Source organism: Vespula pensylvanica, chromosome 1 (genome assembly GCF_014466175.1).
Source record: "Vespula pensylvanica isolate Volc-1 chromosome 1, ASM1446617v1, whole genome shotgun sequence".
NCBI classification, from domain to species: Eukaryota; Metazoa; Arthropoda; class Insecta; order Hymenoptera; family Vespidae; genus Vespula; species Vespula pensylvanica.
In genome coordinates, this window is record NC_057685.1 from 12271215 (window position 1) to 12291963 (window position 20749).

At 31.7% G+C, this 20749-nt stretch overlaps 1 protein-coding gene across 1 annotated transcript in view; it reads right to left on the reverse strand.

Moving 5' to 3' along the window:
• The window catches only part of LOC122629938 (somatostatin receptor type 2-like), a 52529-nt gene extending 34312 nt beyond the window's left edge, over positions 1-18217 (reverse strand). Inside the window, exon 1 of the mRNA XM_043813884.1 lies at positions 17856-18217. The gene's annotated coding sequence lies outside the window, so the exon portion shown is untranslated. The remainder of the gene's footprint in view (positions 1-17855) is intronic.
• Between the last annotated feature and the right edge of the window lie 2532 nt (positions 18218-20749).

Here is a 20749-nt window from a genome sequence, read left to right on the forward strand (position 1 = left end):
ACCTCGATCGTGCAGCATGCTGGGCAAATAGTTTTAATCATGTAATAACTATCTAGATTATGGGTCGTTCGAGTTTCAGCATTGGCAAATGTAAACGCTACAATTAAATTGGGACAACGTTACTTCTTATCGATCGTAAATAAATGGACTTATCGATTTATGAATAAGTACGGTTTTATTGTAAAAAATTCCTTAGTTACAACTGCCACTTATTTATGAGTCAATCTCAATACATGAAGAATGAGAGAAAAAGAGAGAAAAATCGAGTATATCGTTTCGAAAACGATGATATTTTTTTCTTTTATCTTCAAGATAGAAGAAAAGAAAAATAAAAGATCTTCATGAACGGCAAGTTTAAGCTTGAACGATATGTCCTAAGCTTCTCGAAATTGAACTAATTTTTCGAACCTCTCACAATGGAGAAAGAAGTAACTAATACGTTAAAGAATCACGATTTGATGTTCGGAAGAAGATTTACGAGTACCATTTCCGGCCTATTTTCCCCTATCTCAACGAAATTCCTGACAAATACGTTGCTTCCTGAAACGTTCCAACCTCGACGAGTCCCGTTATATCGACTAAACGACGCCATCGAATTCACGATCTTCATCTCGTTAACTAAACTGATACGTCGTGTCACTGATCTTAAAAAGAAAACGTTCTTTTATATACATATATATGTATATATATAGAGTCCATCGTTTTACTTGTCACTTAAAGAATTATCACAGCATATCGTTCAAGGATAATACTGAAAGAAAAAAAATGAAAGAAGAAGGTCCTTCGGTGGATTTGAAGGATAACAACGGCGTCGACGATGGTTGCTCGAGACAGAAGGAAATTTTTCTCCAACCACCATTTTGTATCTTCGTCCTTCTTATTTATCAGATTCGATGTAGCCACGTGCCTCGAGGGATGATAAAGAAGAAAAAGGTGGATCTCTCTGAAGAGATCGTCTCCCTTTTCTTCCTTTCTCACTCGCTTTATTCTCTTCTAAAAGTATTTATCGTTAGCGATTCGAAAAAATGGCTTCAAAAGACATGTTTATTTCGAAGGAGAAAATATGAAACTATAAGGGTATCTGTACGTATATAAATATCTACATACGTTATATAAGCTGTGTTTGAAATTCGTATTCGAAAAATATTAAACATTTATCTTCACTAATATTCTTAAAATTCGACTACGTATTACCACTGCAAGAACTATATGAGAAATTGTCATTATATTAATGGATACTAGATTCTAAATGAAGTTAATTATATAAATAAGGAATTGATAAAGAGATTGAGTATATGCATTCGCCGATATATACATGTGTCTTGAGATATGAGAAAAATTATTTTAATTAAACTCATTTCACACGTATATAATTGTTTAAAAATTAAATTACGTAACGATTAGACAATTTTATCTTTCTAATGAAAATATCTTTCCGGTTTTCTTTCCTTTTTTTGCAAACTTTATGTCTCATAGCTTTTTCGAATATTAAGAAAAACGAAGGTAAAATTACATTCGATGAAATACGCTCGTTAACATTTTCATCGTCGAGAAAACATAACAATATTTTAACTTACCAAAGTTGTTACCTTGGAGATGACTGCTTCTAAAGCCCTTCGATAACGATTTACCGGGATACTTAAACAGATTGTAAAAATTCCGACGGTGTATTGTAAAAATTTTTAGTTCGATATTTTTAGTTACTTGGAGTGTCGTTCGCAAAAGAAACTGTCTTATGTCTGGAAAATAATGTGTCCTATCGATTAAATCGAAGAAGTGATGAGAATTCGATAGCTTCGAGCTCGTATAAAAGATATTACAGAAAAAGGTAGCCCTCTCTTAGAGACAATAAGCTACTCTGTTCCTTTTCTCAGATTTCTTATGTATAAATGTATTATACTATGGAAAGAAAGAAAAAACGTAATCGATATTTATACTTTGCTTATAGTCTCTCTCTCTCTCTCTCTCTCTCTCTCTCTCTCTCTCTCTGTCTCTTTTTATCTCTCTCTTTTCCTCTTTCTCTTTTTCACTGAACTGGCTTCTTTTCACGAGTGATACATCGTTCCCGTCGAAAGAAACGAAAACTGGATGAAAGATATTGGCTTGAGTGGACGATAAATTCACTTTTCCATTTGTTTGAATTAAGGGTGATCATTGTATTTCTTTTCTCATAACGTTCTCCGTTTTCCATTATACTTAAAAACCCATAGAAATTATTTTATATTTATTTTCGAATATGTCGTTCCTTCCGAAAATTTCACGAGTATATCCATTATAAAGTGTTCCCTCCGAAGCTTTTAAAATCTTCAAGAAATATGCTAAAACGTGAGAGATTCTCAGACAACTTCATACGAGAAACATGACGGACGAGAGGAAAGCTTTCCTTTGACCGACGTCTACTATCTCTCGGTCCTCTCTATTTTCCTTTTATGTACCTACTCTTCGAATCTTGAAATCTATATAAGAAGTAATACATTTTTCACCGACATATAGAAACACGTGTTGGTAAGCTACATACATCATTCCGCTTATATTCCCTCAGGTACGCCAATTTAATTTTATCCTTTTCAAGGCGAAGATCAAATTGGAAGGAGCTAAGGAAGAATAGATTATACATTAAAACGTAATAAAGATTAATTCCTTTTTTTGCGAGTCTTATTAATGTTTAAAAAAGAAGATACAAGAAAAATAATATATAACAAAGCGTTAATTCTGCCAGAACTGAAATTTCGATACAGGAAAAGAACAAAAGCAGTACGATGTATTTAATGACGTTCGCTGTGTAATAAATAATAGTTCCATTATTATATTTCAAAAGTGCAAAAGAGAAGTATGAAAAGCTTTGTTAAAATATAATCGAAAGGTAACTGGGATATAGAGAAAGAAAAAATACAAAAATAAAAAATCCAATAGAAATAAATAAAATTAATTTCCATTCCGATCAGAAATATCGATTATTCTTAATTCTAATAAATGAATAATCTTCTGAAATAAATTAAAATTAAAATACTTGGATGTATCGGCGAGATATTCGAATAGCGGCTTGGTAGAAATTTTGTGCGAGATGTTTCGAAGTGAAAGTTTGAACCGAAATCCCGCGAAAGTCGACGATCTCGTGACACGAAATATGATTTTACTTGGGCGAAGAAGAATTATGATAGAAAGAGGCGAGTAGGTCGTCCATTTTAAACCTGATATCGATCTATCTTGGTATCGAAATACTGTATGTAAGTTAAGGTAAGCCACGAACGACCTCAAAGAACATAGATACATATGTATAGCGTCTGATACCATCTTCTCTTCTCTCTATTTCCTTCTGTATACCAAAGTATCACACACGTATCGAATTTATCTTCGTGCTTGTATAGAACATAGACATTTGTTATTCCCGCTTCTTTGATCTCATGTAAAAATGTAAAAATGTATTAACAAACGTATTAATAATCCTACAGTTTCCTCGAATGTTGTTATTCGCTGAATTTACGTGTACAGTATATATATATAATATGAAAATATATCTGTACGAGAATATATATAAAGACAAACGGGTCATCGAGAGATTACGACTAAATCCATATATCTACGTATTTCAATACGAATAAGTAGATTTTTGTTAAAAAATGAGAATTCATCAATTTCTCGATTTTACCGAGAAACTGCTTATACGATAAACAAGGTAAAAGATTCGAAGAGAAAATAGAAAAGATGCTCGTAACTCGCACACGTTGTATCCCCGCGACGATTCTTTCTCTCTGTTTTTCTCACTCTTGGTGTCGCGTATCTATATATTCTTTCATAAATGACGTATGAATCGTCCATGTTCGCGTATTGGCACGAGCCGTTTCCACGGCGACGACGACGACAAGGACGGGTACGGCAAAACGAGAGGAAAGTTTTCATGGGTGTATCTCGGCATAGGGTAATAACTTTTTCCATTGTATAAAACAAAAATTACGGCAAGTTACATTGAGAATTTATTACGTTCGTTTATATTTCTCTATATTTTATTCTTTAAATTAGATTAATCGTTCGACTAGTTACATTTAAGTGCGAGATTCTGACACGTACTTTGATTTATGAGAGAGAATTCATTTTAATTATTTTTTTCTACGTCACAAGCAATATAGTTAAATGAACAAATAACAGAGAACAACATAGGACGAGATGACAAAAAGATCAATAGTTTCATAACGTCTCTCGAATCTATCTTTCTTTTTTTTATAGAAAGAAATGAGAGAGAAAGAGAGAGAGAGAGAGAGAGAGAGAGAGAGAGAGAGAACGAGAGAGAGAAGAAGAAGAAAAAACGGAAGGAAATTTTTAAAGCGAAACCGTCGGAAATTGCGAAAGCGGCACGTGAGAACCGCCCTAGCAATTTCCCTTCCATCGTGTCTGCTTTTCGACTATGAACGGTCTGAAAATGGTTCGTCGGAGGGTTGGAGACTTTCGATAGGGATGCCAAAGCTAAGGGAAAAAACAGAAAGTACAAGCTTATGTATAGGGTATCATTCTTCTCGGAGATGAAAATTTTATGACAAGGCGAACGCTCTCGCGGGAAGCAGATGGCACACATTTGCAATAATTTTAACAAACGGGATTTTACATCTATCTGCTATAGTATCGACGATGCTCTGATAATTTTCTACCTTGAATAATAATAATAATAATAATAATAATAATAATAATAATAATAATAATAATAATATTTTAGCATCAGAAAAAACATAAAATAATAAAATACTAATGATGATAATAATAATAATAATATAATCAATACTTATTAATCTCTTCGTTAATTAGAAAATTTTTTCGAGATACAACTCCTCCAATGATAAATAACAATCGGAAAAGTATAGATTGATCAAGAAACTCCGTTATATATTTTCAAAATATATATGATTATCTCAATTTTAAATGATAATAATAATTGATAATAATAATAATAAGAAGAAGAAGAAAAAGAAGAAAAGTAATAATAATAAAATATTATAACACAACAATAATAAAAGAATATGTGACATGTTAAAAAATTCGTATTATGATCAACAAATCAAAAGTATTTGAAATGTTTAAATAGGAGAATAATGAGAATATAAAGAATGATACACGCTCATCTTATTATTTTAGCATACATATATATACATATTTTAATATTTGACGTTTGAAAATTTTATATTTCACGAGAAGCTGTAAATAAACATTGTCTACTAATTCGCTCTGTTCTTTTTCTATCAATAACTAATCAAAACAATATTTTCAATAGAAAATTTTGTCCTATTTTTATTATTAGATTCAAACAACATGAATGTTATTCCACCGTAACAAAGAATTTCGTCTAAATGAATTTTGCCTAATGAATCCCAAAGGAGTCATACGCTTGCTGTGAAACTTGGATCGCGAAATGAAATTTGAAAATGAAAAAACAGAAAAAGAAAGAGAAAGGGACAAGAAAAAGACGTGGGCTACTGTTGTTCACGGAAATGTTGAAAGCTCTCCGAATGAAAGTTGCCAAGAACGAGCAAAGGGAATAATGGAATTGTACTGCTTCGTCGTTGATAAAGCGCGATCTTTTTTAAACCTGCTAGCAATCTCGAATCTAATAATCACGAGAAAAAATTATGCGTGGGTGTTAAAACACACATAATCTTAGCCCGCACGCATTTTACGATATTAAATGCTTCCAAGAGAATTCAATGTATCCGAGTACGAATACGTGAAATAAAAAGTTTGTTATTTTTCTGTTGGTTTTTTTCTCCTCCCTTCCCTGCACGAAAAGAAATTGTAAAGTTATAAAACGTGTTGCTATATTTGCTGAGAAAACAACAACCACGAGAAAACATCGGGAAATAAATTTTTATAAGATATCGTAAAACCGATATCGAATTGCATTCTCCTAGCACGTGATATCATTTCCTTTGATGGTTTTTGTGTCATCGAACCGACTTATTTCATACATAGGACAACGGAACTGGAAGAGGAATAGACACTTTCGAGCGTGGAGAAAGATGTTTGTTTTATTACGAACGTGCTCACCGAAAAGTTTCCTTGAATTGATCGAAGTTGATAAACAAACGTGTGCAACAAACGACAGGGTTTGAAGGTACGATTGTAAGTTATATTCTAGCTCGAACTGTCTGTCGAACTTATCGATCAAATTAAGTGAACGTAACGTCAATATAATATTCAACTTATCGATCGTGAGAATATCGAGGAAGTTAAAATAGATCGACTCGAATTTAACGAAAGCTTCCATTGCAAAATTCGAATTAAAATTTACGAGAGAAAAAGTAAGAGAAAGAAAGAAAGAGAAAGAGAGAGGAGAGAGAGAGAGAGAGAGAGAGAGAGAGAATGTGTTACGTGCTTGAGACGTTTGGCCCCAATACATCTAATCAAGTTCGTTCTTCGATGGATGGTCGGGTCAGGAATTTGTATTGTTGATTTTCCACAAAAACTTAATACAATATCGATTTCGTTTATTCGTTTCGATGATTTTTACGGTCTGAAGTGAGAAAGTAGAATATTAAAATAAGAAATGCAAATGTATCCACATTGATTTTTTAGTTTTGGTTGACAAGGGAGAATTTCCAACGAAAAAATTCAAAAAATTGTAAAACCTTGGAGAATATGTAGAGCATATATAGATATGTATGTATAATGCAATTTTTTATTACTACTCAAATCCATTTCAAGGGAATAAAATTTGCTGGTGAAAATTCAACTATTTTACGATTCTATGTCGTAATTAGGAAGTTGTAAGAGATAGAAAAAATTAATTCTTTTAATTAGGACTATCATTTGATTAGGACATTCATTAATTATTTATATAATTAAAAAAAAAAGTTATAATTAAAGATATTACTAACGTTTTCTAAAATTAAATTTTTCACGTGAAATCTTAATAAATAATTTAAATAACTATGAAACAGTATAATATTTTTTTTTTAATACAAACAGTAAATAATACATTTTTTACTAATTGATAATTCTAATTAAAATAAATAACTTTTGTCCGAAAACTTTTTTTCTATCTCTTACAATTTCCTAGTTGCAATATAAAATTAAAAAAATAGCCGAATTTTCAGGAATCAATTTTACCCTCTTGCAGTGAATTTGAGCAGCTACAAAAAATTGCATTATATATACTTATATATGTTCTACATATCTCAAAGTTTCATATTTTGCGACATCTTCCGTTGTGAGTTTCCTCGATTCTTAAACAAAGACCATTCATTTATTCGCATTCTCCTGTCTTGCATTCGTTTACACATACACATTCCTCCCACGTGTTGATCATTCTTCTAATATCCGTTCTTATAACCTATCGTTTCTTTTTAACATTCTTTCATTATTTCTTTTCTTTTAATTTTCGTGTTTATAACATTCTTCTCTTACACCACGCATATCGCTTTAAATACTTTTTATTTTTACTATACATATCGTTTCGTTGGTTTGATTACGCCTTCGCAAGAAAGCTTTGAGCTTCAAGCGAACGATATGTGTCTGTATGTGTAGCGAAGGGGTGAAATGGACTGTAATAAAGAGAAAGAGAGAAAAAGAGAGAGAGAAGAGAGAGAGAATAAGGTTTTTCATCGACTATCTCTTCCTTGTTAAAAGCATCTATATACACGGAGAGTAAAACCAAAAGATTTTTTTTTATTAAAAGTCTTCCTTTGACCACGAAAGTTGACCACTTTGTAGTAAGGTTAACACGTAAATCTGTGAGAAAAAGAAAAAGAAATAATAAAAGTAAAAGAAGTCACATTTAAAGTTGCAAAATAAAATCGGAAGAAATGGAAGAAATAGGTACGTGAGAATTCGCAGTTTCAAAAAACTATTTTCCACTCGTTTTCCAGTTTTCTAGGCACTAACCGAGCGAAGATTCGCTTCTGGGCATGGCTTTTATCCTTTTTCCTTTTTTTTTTTTTGCTTTTCTCCCTCGTTGCCATTTCAACGCCACTTCTTCCATTCTCTCGCGTTTTAAACGAATGTCTAGCGAGCCAGCAACTCGCGGTAGCCCTTTTCGCGTTTGTACCCTATATCTTTCTTTCTTTTATCTTCTTTTTCACGCTCGTTCTCGTTAATATTCTGGAGAGACATTCTCGCGACATTCCCGACAATACCATCATTCCTTTCTTCTTCCACGTGAGAGTGAGAAATAGAAACAAGAGAAGTGGAAAGGAATGGAGAAGGGTTCTTGTAATCCAACGGGATTAAGTCAGCATCGGAAATCCGATCGTTTTGGCCAGTTCGTTTCTATGTCGACAGATTTTCCCTTATATGATCACTTTTCTATATATAATGATGTACGTTTATAAAGAAGATTTTGAACAAGATTATCTTTGAACTCGATATAACGAACGTTACAAATTGAAGTGTACTCAGGTGTTAAAAAACGTGATATGCCAAGATAAAAAAATGTTAGCTTAGTTTTCTTTTCCTTTCTCTATTTTTTTTTTTTTATTTTACAATTTCACGAAGAGAAAACAAACTTATATTACATAAATTACATGGGTCCTATCCAATCTAAAGAAAAAATTTCACGGAACGTCGAACAAAAGTATCGATCGAGTTATCTCGAAGAAAAGTATAGAACACCTACCAATCCAAAAGATAAACTTTGATCCTAAGCGTGAAAGCAGGAAGGATTCGGAAGGAAAAATAAAGAAGAAATCGCGTCCTTGGAGAAGGATCACCGTCTGGAAAAAGGGCCGCGCCCCGTAATCGTAAACGACCTCTCGATCGTGGCGAATGAGACGAATGGTAGAATTCTGAACAAGGGAGGGGGAAAGAAAAATCGATGTCATCGTGCGCACAGCACGCGGCATCCCAGGGATAATAGAAAGACGTCGCTTCTCGACACTTCCGATGTTGTTTCCGAGGCTACTAGTGTTAACCCTTCATCGATTGCGAGCCCACGCGCGAATAACGTAAACATTAAAGTCAATTTGTATTTAGAGACCTGTAACTTTTGGATGATTTCTACTCATCTTTTTTTTTTTTTGAAACAACAGAAACAATAGTTCTTATTTCAAAAACATCACGTACACCATTTATTACTTCCTATAAATTCGATCGAATATAATAAGTATGCTATATAAACAGACGAATTGCATAACAATGAGATCTGATTTTGTTCGACTGTAATAACTAGATAGCAGATTTTTATGCATCATAAATATTCAAGAAACGAATAAAATATTTATATATGTATTAAAAATGTATAGAATATCTATATATTACATATATCTATATACTACATATACTGCAATAAGCAATGTATTTATATGTTATATAATATTCATGATATATATATATATATATATATATATATATTTAATATACTTAATTTAGATATATATATTTAACAATACTTTTCATAACCATTGTAATACGTTCATAGTATAGTATAATTTCATAGTAGTTTGTGTTATAATAAGTTATGAGCACTTTTTTATAAATTTGATATTGTTAATTGGTAACATTAGTGTATAAATTAATTTATATGTCGAGAATGATCTCTTTACTTAAATTTACTCCATTTATTAATCCTTGTATGCCCACCTTATTTAAGATACTTGAAATTTGTGATAATTCGATAAATTCTACATTTTTTTTTTTAAATTTTCTACCAATTTTTTCTTTGTAATTATCGGGAATATTGTTTAAATGAGTTATGGAATTTATATACATTCAAATTGAATCATTCAATATTATCATTGAATTTTCAATTTCTATTATGATTGTGGTAAAGTATTTAAATAAATGCTAATGTACTTATATTACTATTTATACGTATAGCAGATAATATATACAATATGTTCTTATATATGTTATTAAATATAAATATACAAGACATATTAATTATGTCAAAAATGCAAAATCAAAAAATAAATTTTAAGAATCCTTTATTAATAAAACAAATTTCTATTTAGATTTCGTTACTTTATCTGTTACTTATAAAAATACGAATTTTCATAAACATCCGCCATTTATTAATAACCATAATAAATGAAATCTTAAATCTACAATTTTTTTTTCGTTTTATTCTTATTGTTTTGTATTAAGAAAAAAATTTAATATGTACATGAGTAGATTAATTTGAAAAGTAAGAAATATTTTTATCTATCATGAAATTATTCTTAAAATTCCTACCATAAGTGTTATCTAATGTGAATAAACTACACATATAAAAAAAATTCATTATCGAATGGGAAGCGGTCTCCATTAAAATTTGATACAAAAATAATGAAATATTTGAAATATATAAACGAACGTAAATGATTTTCAATGATAGAATTTCCAATAAAACAGTCGAGTCAAAATCATTAAGAATAATTTTAATCGTCGAAGCATATTTTACATGATCGAACGAGTCTAAATTTATCATGTCAACGAAACGAACTTTTGCGTAATAAAAATGATAAAAAGACTAGGGGTGAGTTGTTGTAGCTATCTTAACGGGAGAACGATAAATCCCGCGCGTTAACGGAGAAAGCACGTAATGCGGATGCGTATTCGAGCGTGTATACACCAACATGTACACTCCCTCGGCTCGATAATTTTATGAGAACAGAGAGCGTGTAGAAACATTGGAATGAATATGCGTGGAATCGAAACGTTGAAATTTATTCAAATATTTGCGTTCACGTAGCAGCGATCTTCCCGTTAAACAATAACCGAAATCACAAAAATATTTCTCGTTCTCTTTCCTTGAAACATTTTAAAAATAAAAGCAAGCGATTTGAATCGTTAAACAAGGTTTTTCGGAATATAATCATGTAGATTGATATGCGTTGAAAAATAACTTCGATATCGTTATCACACGAAGATCATGTTTCTCACTTTTTATATTCTTTCATCAAATAAGAATTATAAAACTTCGTCTCTAATTGAGTTTCAACGAAGTCCTTCCAACGAAGTACATGATAAAATTACAAAGTTACGAAACAATTCTAACTACCCACAACTAATCGAAAGATAAAGTATAACGAGTAACGTGCGTTATCATTAATCCGAGGTATACATTTTCATAATGCGAGGATCACGAATTAAAAAGAAAAGAAAAGAAATTAAAGAATAACCTTGAAACCTATGTATCGTTTTTCTCTTTTGAAATACGCGTACGGAATAATTTGCTTTGCAAGAAATCCTACAGTAGTTGAACATACGTTGTTACGTAAAGAATGTATGCACGCTACGCACGTGTCCAAGAAAAGAGAAGGGGAGAGAGAGAGAGAGAGAGAGAGAGAGAGTGAGAGAGGGGGGGGAGGGAGGGAGAAAGAGATACACCTAATGCAACACCATACGTGCTGATACGAAGTATCTACCGTACTTCGAAAGGATCACGAAGGATTCCAAGCTCAGAAAGGAAAAAAGAAAGAGAGAGAGAGAGAGAAAGAAAGAAAATGAGTGTAGATAAGAAGAAGGAAAGAAGGAAACAGCGGTCTAATACGATCGGACGTTTCTTTCTTTTGCGTTTTCATACTTACGGACACGCGGAAAACGTAGAGAAATAGCGGAACGTGTACCTATGGCTACCTATATACGGGTCATGGCGCATGTCAGAGTCAAGAGGGTGCGGCAGCGGCCAACTCGAAGAGCAAACCATTCTAGGGCGGATCCGTTCTTGTTCCCTGTCCCTTTAGTCCGTCTGTCTCTCTCTTTCTCTCTCTCTCTCTCTCTCTCTCTCTCTTTCTCTCTTTCGCTCTTTGTCTCTCTCTCAATCTCTCTCTCTCTCTCTCTCTCTCTCTCTCTCTCTCTCTCTCTCTCTCTCTCTCTCTCTATTTCTCTCTACATCCTTCCGTTTAACCTTCCTATCCAAGATATCGTGCTTTCCAACAATGTCTAAGCTTCTACACATCTTCGAGTTTTATTCTTTACTATACTCGATTTAACTACTTGCAGACTTTTACTATCTATCTCTTTTACTCTATTAAACAGTAATAGTATATGTGCGCGCACTTACGTGCGCATATATATGTATATGTATATATACTTATATACACACATATAGTATTGTATATAAGTATTCTAAATATTTTTCTAAATACCTTTTTAAGTATATATTTCTGTTTATATCTACTTTGTATTTACACTTTATTATAATTTATATCTCTATTTATTACTATTTTAATCTTCTATACATAAGTACTTATTCGTAGTTTTGTATTAAACTTTTTTTTGTTTATAACTTTTTGATATTACTATGGAAATTAAAATAAATCTGTCTATTTATTTGTCCCTCTTTCTAATTCTTCTTCTCGTCAGTTTTCTTTTTTGCTGTTCAACGATATCCAGCTTTCGATAACTTAGTCTAAAATTATGAACGAAATCTCATGAACATGCGAAAGACAGACAAGAGACCTATGTAGGTATTTTCGGGGTTAGTGAGTACTCGCATTCGACCGCATTCACTAACAACAAGGGATGCAAGAACCCTTGGATACCAGGCAGCATCAGGATCTAACATTTCGAAGTCGAACAACCTCCTGAACTTGGTGAGTTTCGATGTAACAGTTAAATACCACCTGTGTTCGAAGGAGAGTCGTGATAATGGCGAGGAGTAGATGTATCTAGACAAGATTCGAATCCACGCTATCAACGCGTTAGCTACAATTAGTTTGTTTTCGAATTCGATCCTAGCTCGACTACTTCAATTATCGATTCTTCGTGACTCTCGATCGTATCTATTGTTACTTCGAAATGGTTCGTTAACCGCATCTATATTGTGTAAATTACGAATCAATTTTAGCAAAAAAACATTGTTATAAAGATCAATCGAAATTTAACTCTGAATAACTCTTAGAAATGTTCTTTAGATATATTTATTTCACATTATCAATAAAATTTATAATTCGAGATGAGCTACTTTAATATCGACATTATCGTATTTTTGTCACTTTCCAGATGTCTGAATGCTCGTTCCGATCGCTATAACTTCAAGAAGTCATATCTTGAAATTATAGTATGGTCTATGAACAAAAAATTTATAGGATCAACGAAGCGATATATCTCACGAATGGTGCTTTTCACAAGAACACACGAAGGAAAACTACTTGAACGATGTACGACAGAAAATTTTCTATGGCCTCGTCACTTTTTCATTTTTAAATTGAATATATTTGATCAATTATGAAAGGCATCTTAAAAACGAACTGGATCGTTCGGGAATATTCCGAATATCTCTACTGCAAGAAACAAAGTAATGTAGCAAACAAATGACCTCGATACGTCGAGAAAGAAGACTTTGATAAAGATGATGTTTGTACATATGAAAGCTTACGGAAACTAATCTCGATAAGTCACATTGTGACTCCAAGAATCGATAACATTTAATTCCTAAGAGTAGATCGAAAAAGTCCATTAATTTCTCACGATCCGACTTTTTCTTTTACCTCTGAAGAATTAACGCTTACGCGTTGATCTCGTTCGAAATTTTTGCTCCGCTCGTTAAGGAGCACTTCTCAAAGGAGTCGCCATTTGGCAGCAAAAGAAGGCTACTACGTAGCGTCGGAAGAATCACTATTCCTTAAGGGAAACTGTAATAAACGAAGTGGATAAGACATTAGCAGAAATACAGACGTATTTTACGAGCGATCGTAAAGAGTATATGCTTTCGCTTGCGTATTTCTTATAGGGCGATATAATTTTTTAGTATTCGTATAATAACGTAATCTTTAAGCATTCGAAAATTCATAAAAAAAAATTCTCTTGATAATCTTCATTAAAATATATTTCGATAATACTTGATAAACGACGCGTCGTACTAACTGATATTTATGTATTCTATTTCGATCCTAATTACCTTCAAAGAATACATTAAAGCTTAAAAGAAAAAGGAAGAAAGATCTCGATCGAGAGGAGATGAAAAGAGGATGTTTTAACAGAAAGGCTTTCCGTTTACCGAAGAAATGCCATCGTTCGAGACGACATGAAAAGTCGTGCACGCAACATGTAAAATTGAGTATCCCTCTTGCCTAGTAAAAGCTCGACATTGAATATTGCAAAGAAAATTGCTGCTACGTGAGAAAACTTGGTGTTACTGCTGGTAAAAGAAAAAAGAAAAAAAGAAGTTAGGTATATTGCGGTTGGCAATTCGAAACAACGTCGGAAACGATAAAAATAATTTTTGTTCAAACTAAAACAGAAAAAAAAGAAAGAGAGTAAGAAAGAGAGACCGTAATGGGCTATTTCCATAAAGCTGAAATACTATCTCAAAAACCTGCAATGGCCGAATGAAACGACCTTTTAGCAATCTTCCTCATGCATTCTGAATAGTTTAGAAAGGACAAAAAAGTCCAGACATCTTAAAATTAATTAAGTCGATAAGGTTATCGAATTCGCTTGGGACACTCATTATCGTTTTCCGTTATATCGATTATCCTCGATACTATATTCTAAATATGAAAATTTAAAACTTTCGTGAATCCAAATAAAACAAACGATTTTTGTAGGACCGTATTGTTCGATCACTTTTTTTTCAGACAATTCGAAAAACATACTTTACGAATTAATGAAAGAAGTAGAAATAAACCTAACGTTGTATTTTCCCAATTTCAGAACGAGAATCTCCTTGAAAATTATGATATGTCTCGAACGATGATACGGGAAAAACATATATGCCATATGAGAAATTGGATGCACTTGATGATAAGTTAGATAGTCATAAAGAGGAAAAATTTCTAAGTTGAACGATCGATAGCCTTACGAATGGCATCATTTGATATGTCTTATATTGTTTTCATACTTACCGAATCAAAACGAGTAGTAAACTTGTAATATGATAAAATATAAAAGTACAGTTAGAGAGAGAGAGAGAGAGAGAGAGAGAGAGAAAGAGAGGGGGAGAGAGAAAGAGAAAGAGAGAGAGAGAAAGAAAGCAAATTTAATTAAATTTTATAATGTGGACAAGATATATGCACTTATAAATGTAATTAGAGAGAAGTCATGTGAATGCACATAATGTATTCGAAACTAAATGCGATAGGATTTATGAGAATAATTAAGACGCTACCACTTAGACGACGGATACGAGTCACGATCGATCATAACTTGCGACACGCAAGAAGACTCAATGCATATTTACTCAAATGCGTTCAACCGAGCATGAGTACACGACCAAGAGTTTCGCCCTTATAGTAAAAGTCCAACCCTCCTTATTTTCCTATTCTCGTACAACCCTCTTTAACATTGTGGCTCATCTTCTAAATTGTACTTTGAGAATATCCTCTAAAAATGTTGTTATATCCTAATTAGTTCAAAGTAAGTAAGTTTGATATAAAAACTTGCAATTAGATACAACTCGTCGGATTATTTAACTAATTAATTTTTTCTTTTTTATGTAATAACTAAATCAATTCGATATATTAACTTGAAATATTTTCTTATCTACGATCACGCATATATTATTACATGAGTCACCACGGTAACCATTCAGAAACAATGACTTCTAAAGAAAATAGCAATATGTTAGAAAGAAAATATTTATACCGATACATCTTTAATTAAAGAGTTTTTCTTTCTCGACAATATTCTTTCCCTCTTTCACAATATGCCCTGCTTTTTGAGAAACTCTTTCGAGATAGGATCGATTATACGTGAAAAGTTAGCCACAAGGAACATAACACGAAGAATTTATTATGTACTTGAACTTAACACTTCCAAGCACTCAGCTGGCTTATAAACCGAAAAACGATTAAATTTCGAACAGTATGAAAATGAGATCGTGTGAAAAAGCCAATAAATTCAGAATTCTGCTGACGAGAAGTTTGTTTAACAATGTATATACGTATAAATATATGTATATACAATTAAAAAAATATATAGGTATGTAATAAGTTGGATTTTTTCCATTGTCAAGTATCATTGTCTACTTGGAGTTAAAATACTCGATACAAGAGTATTTATATACGTATATATATATGTATGTATTGAAAAAATATACGGATATGTAACAAATTCAACTTTTTCAATTTCCAAATGTCACTGTACACTCCGTATCAAAGCACTTGTTACGAGAATATGACAGTAACACTCACTGCCTCTTGTGTCCTTGATCAAATTTATTCCGAATATTACTGGAAAGCATTCGTGCATACATACATACATGCATACATTTGTACTACCTACATATGTATGTATACTTAGCTACGATAGACACAGAACGAATAAACAGAAGAAAAATCACAAGATATCTTTGCTTTCTTAAATTGCGATAAAAAATGATTTAGAAAACTACATAAAAAAAAAACTAGATAATGACCAAAAACATATTTTCACATGACGTGTTTATTAGTAAAACGACGCCAGGAACAGAAATATTTTTGTTTTCTTCACGACAACGGTACATCCTATACCAACATATAAATACGTACATATTTATTTAAAGAGTCAAGTATAACATAATATTTCCATATCGGATCATTAAAAAAAAACGATACGTATTTGTATAACTTGCTTCGTAAGTTCTAATAACGCTAAAAATTCTCGAATTTGAATTTTTTCAGATTGTCATTAATCGAGGAAGGAAATTAAAAAAATTTCTCACATTATCAATTTCTTTATGATAAAAAATAACAAAAAGCATATATATATGTATGTATTATCATTATTTTTATTATATGCATATTCATTATTTTTCAATTCCTCGGACAATATATGCAGAGAATACAAATTATTTATCGAAGGATTAAATTTCGGATGAAAAGAGAATCGAATTAAAGGGAAGATTAAATATTTCTTCCTTTATTTCGGTAAGTTTTACGAATCTTTTTTATAAGAGACAACGACATTTTTACTCACGATCGCTATGGAACATAACGATAAATGTTATATAGACAAGATTCACGTGGATCTCTATTTCTTTCTCTCTCTCTCTTTCTTTGTTTTGGAAATTCAAATGACCTCTCCTTGGTTTCACAAAAATGTCGATCGCAATTTCCTTACAACAATCTCCTATCTCGGTAAGATTCAAGGCACGAGTATTACGTGAAAGCTTCCCCCTTCTCTAAAAAAACGTCGAGTTTCTCGCGAAAGAAAACTAAAAGTGGAATATCCTTCGTAGTAGTGCACGCGGAGCTCTATAGTCGATATCACTGTGGAATCACCAAGAAGGGATAAGAAGGATAGAAGAGTGGAAATCTACGTGTTACGTACATACCATCTACATGTCTATGTATGTGTGCGTACATATAAATATATATACACTTGCAAACATGAGAATTTTGAAGGAAATGCCCTTAGGAATCAACGACGAATCGATCTAATCGATAAAGTGTTATCTCTCTTGATAATAAAAATCTCTTTCTCTCTCTGTGCATCGATAAGTTACAATAAAAATGTATTGATACGAAGTATATGTGTTATCATTTCATTTTAAATCAATGCCTTCATTAAACAAAATGATACGAAAAGAATGAGATATGGTCTACTCGATTTTATGAGAAAGAAAAAATGAAAAATAAGAGATCACTTTCAACCTAACGTAAATACATTAAAAAGAATTATATTTTCTGTCTGACGACGGACGGCTTTACGTGCACGTTTTTTTTTCCATCTTTCGTCGTTACGATAGAAATGAAATATACGTTTGAATTTTCACAGTAGAAATACTACACTTTTATAAAATTATCACATATTTCTCGATATGTATGTTACTTGTTGCAGCTGAACGTTGAAAGGATTACGTATAATTCTTGCAATCAAAAAAAGATAACTCGACTAAAAAATTGCTATTAAATTTGATATATATCATTCCTTTTAAATTTGTATCAAGATTTTACATATATTTATGATACATAAAGAACAGAAATATCTAACGTTTCATTGTAATATTCCTAATAATTCTGATTCATGTTTACCTTATCGTCCAATTCAAGTTGAAAAACGGCATGATCAGATTCTGCAAATCCGAACGAACAAATTCTAGAATCGAAAAGGGACTCTTGAAATTGTCCGAACTTAGAATCTGTTGCTTGAAGATGTTATCTCCACGTGGACCACGCTGTGATACTTTTTTCGGTGTCACTTTGAGGAATAAAATTCTTCTGTCGAAGAATGAGGACGTTCAAATTAAGGACGTCACCTTGACGAAACGATTCGCTCCGTAAAAGCAAGTTGTTGATATACGAAGAAGACAAAGAAAGAGACAAGGATAGAGAAATAGACAGAGAAACGTAGAAACGACTGTCGCGACGTATGGACGCGCACTGCTCTCGCGGGTTCTCACAACGTCGTGGGTAGAGCGTCGGAGAGCGTCGCGACGGCAACACGACGATGCCGAACTCTCACGATCAAGAGCGCGTCTATGTGCGCGTGTCAAACGCGCATGCGTGTTTGATTCCAAACCCCTTCTTCATCTTACTTGAACTTCCTCAAATTAAATTCGACTATTTTTTTCAATTTTCCGACAGTGACTTACGAATCGAACACTTACGTCTCTCTTTCAATGGAGTACTTGTGTAACTTGAGCATTTCTATAACTTGCAATTTTTCTTTCGCGAATGTTACATTACTAATTTTTTGTTACCGTTCGATCGTAATAGTGTAAGGATTGTTAAAACATTTTAGATATTCATTTAATATACGCCTGTGTGTATGTGTATCTTTCGATGGAGAACTTATGTAACTTGAGAATTTCAATGACTTACATTTTATCTTTCGCGAATATTACATTACTAATTTTTTATTATCGTAGTAGTGTAAGGATTATTAAAATATTGTAGATATTTATTTAATATATACTTGTGTGTATGTATATATATTATACGTATCTACACCAGGCGAAAGAAACTAAACAATCTATACGAATGATTAATGCCAAGGACATCGATTGATAACAAGAATATCTTGGATGTAAAACGAGTATTTTTGTTTTCTACTGGAATCGCGATCTTCCGAGAAGCCGATGTATGTATATTGTTTATAAACATTATGACTCATATTTGTGATGTTCCATGCTGTCTTGTGTAAGGACTGATACTTCGTAATTCATTTGTAAAAATAATTTAATCTTTCTACATCTAACAATAAGAATTTAAAAAATTTTTACAATTCGTAAGAATATAAGAATTTTTAGAATTAAATAAGAATCGGAGAATTTTAAGAATTTTACTAATTATTCTTGTAAGTCTCACTAGTACAGAACGATCATTATATACATTAAAACTTATTAAAAATTATTTAAGATGAACTATATCACAAGAAAGACTGATAAATTTAGCAATGATTTTAAAAGAACACAAATGTATATAAAAAATTAAATATCAAGAAATATATTCTAAATTTCTATGCTAATATGAAAGCACAGAATGTTTTATTGTAAGAATTATAAGAATATGTACGTAGAGAAGTATGCATATGTTTTATTATTTAAATTATATCTATTATTAATTACATATTATTATAAACAACCAAGTAACATTAAACATTCTAAGAAAAATAATTCTAGGGTTTAATAAATTCTAACAAATTTTTGTATAGTGTCGGCCTTATACATACCTCTTTAAAATTGAAAATAAAATATTATAAAAATAAATATATATTTATGTGATATATAAATATTTTAAGAACATTATGTTCCATGTTTTCTCTTATTTTACAAGAAGCTGATTTTATATTATCTTTTCTCGTTATCAAAATTTCGTTACCAAATCTCGTTACCAAAAATTTCGTTCAGAAACTCGAGTTACCAAAACTCGTTCAACCAAAAATTTCAGAAGTTCTACGTGACAGTTGAGCAGTCGAATTACTGGTACGACCAAATGTTATATTATTCATGTTAGAAACAGTATGCATAATTCAGGAACATTATGTTCGTTAGTTTTCTTACCTTAAAGTCTGAAGTACCAAAACTAAAAATATTTGTTCTATTTAATATTGTATCCCATTAAATTTAAGGAAGACGTCTATTATTTAAAAAATATAGAGGATTTCATGATTCTTGGAAAATTTATCAAATTTATTATAATTTAACAAACTCTCTTCATTCGTAATTAAAAAAAAAATATGATAGGCGAATAAAATTAAAAGATTAAATATGAGAAAAAATTATTACAATTATCTTCCTACTTGCATCTAAAAGACCGACAAGTCTGTAGGATTATACACTACAAAATAATGAAAGGTAAATCAACGGACGAAAAAGAGAAAAAGAGAAAGACAGAGAGAGAGAGAGAGAGAGAGAGAGAGAGAGAGAGAGAGAGAGAGAAGAGAAGAGAAGAGAGAGAAATGTTTAAACCAAGATAGAGTATGACAAATAGGAATTTATTTCATATCTAGAGTTTAATCTCGTATCACATTAAATGGTGGAGGAAAACGTATGATAATCTACTACGAGATTAGAGATTCAAAATACACAGTATAAGATACTTTGACCAGAGGTTTTAACAAGAAATTCAACCTTCCAGTGAATACAATCTAAGCGAAAGCTTAGAACCAAGCCACTGAAAACGATTCCAACAAAATTCTGTTAATCCTAATCAAAAAGTAAAAGACAAAAGAACGAAAGAAAATATTAAGTTTAGCGATTTGAAATGATCCTTAATAGAAATATTCTATAAAAATAATAAATCAAAAATAGAACATTTCAAGTAATAATATTTAATAATAATATGAAAAAAATAAGAAAGAATAAACATAAAATTCTCGTTCGAAATGTAATATTCTACGCGTTATAAATGAACATTTTTCTCATTTTTAGATGTATGTACGTATACTTTTATGCGAAGAAATATCATTCCGAAGATATCTGATA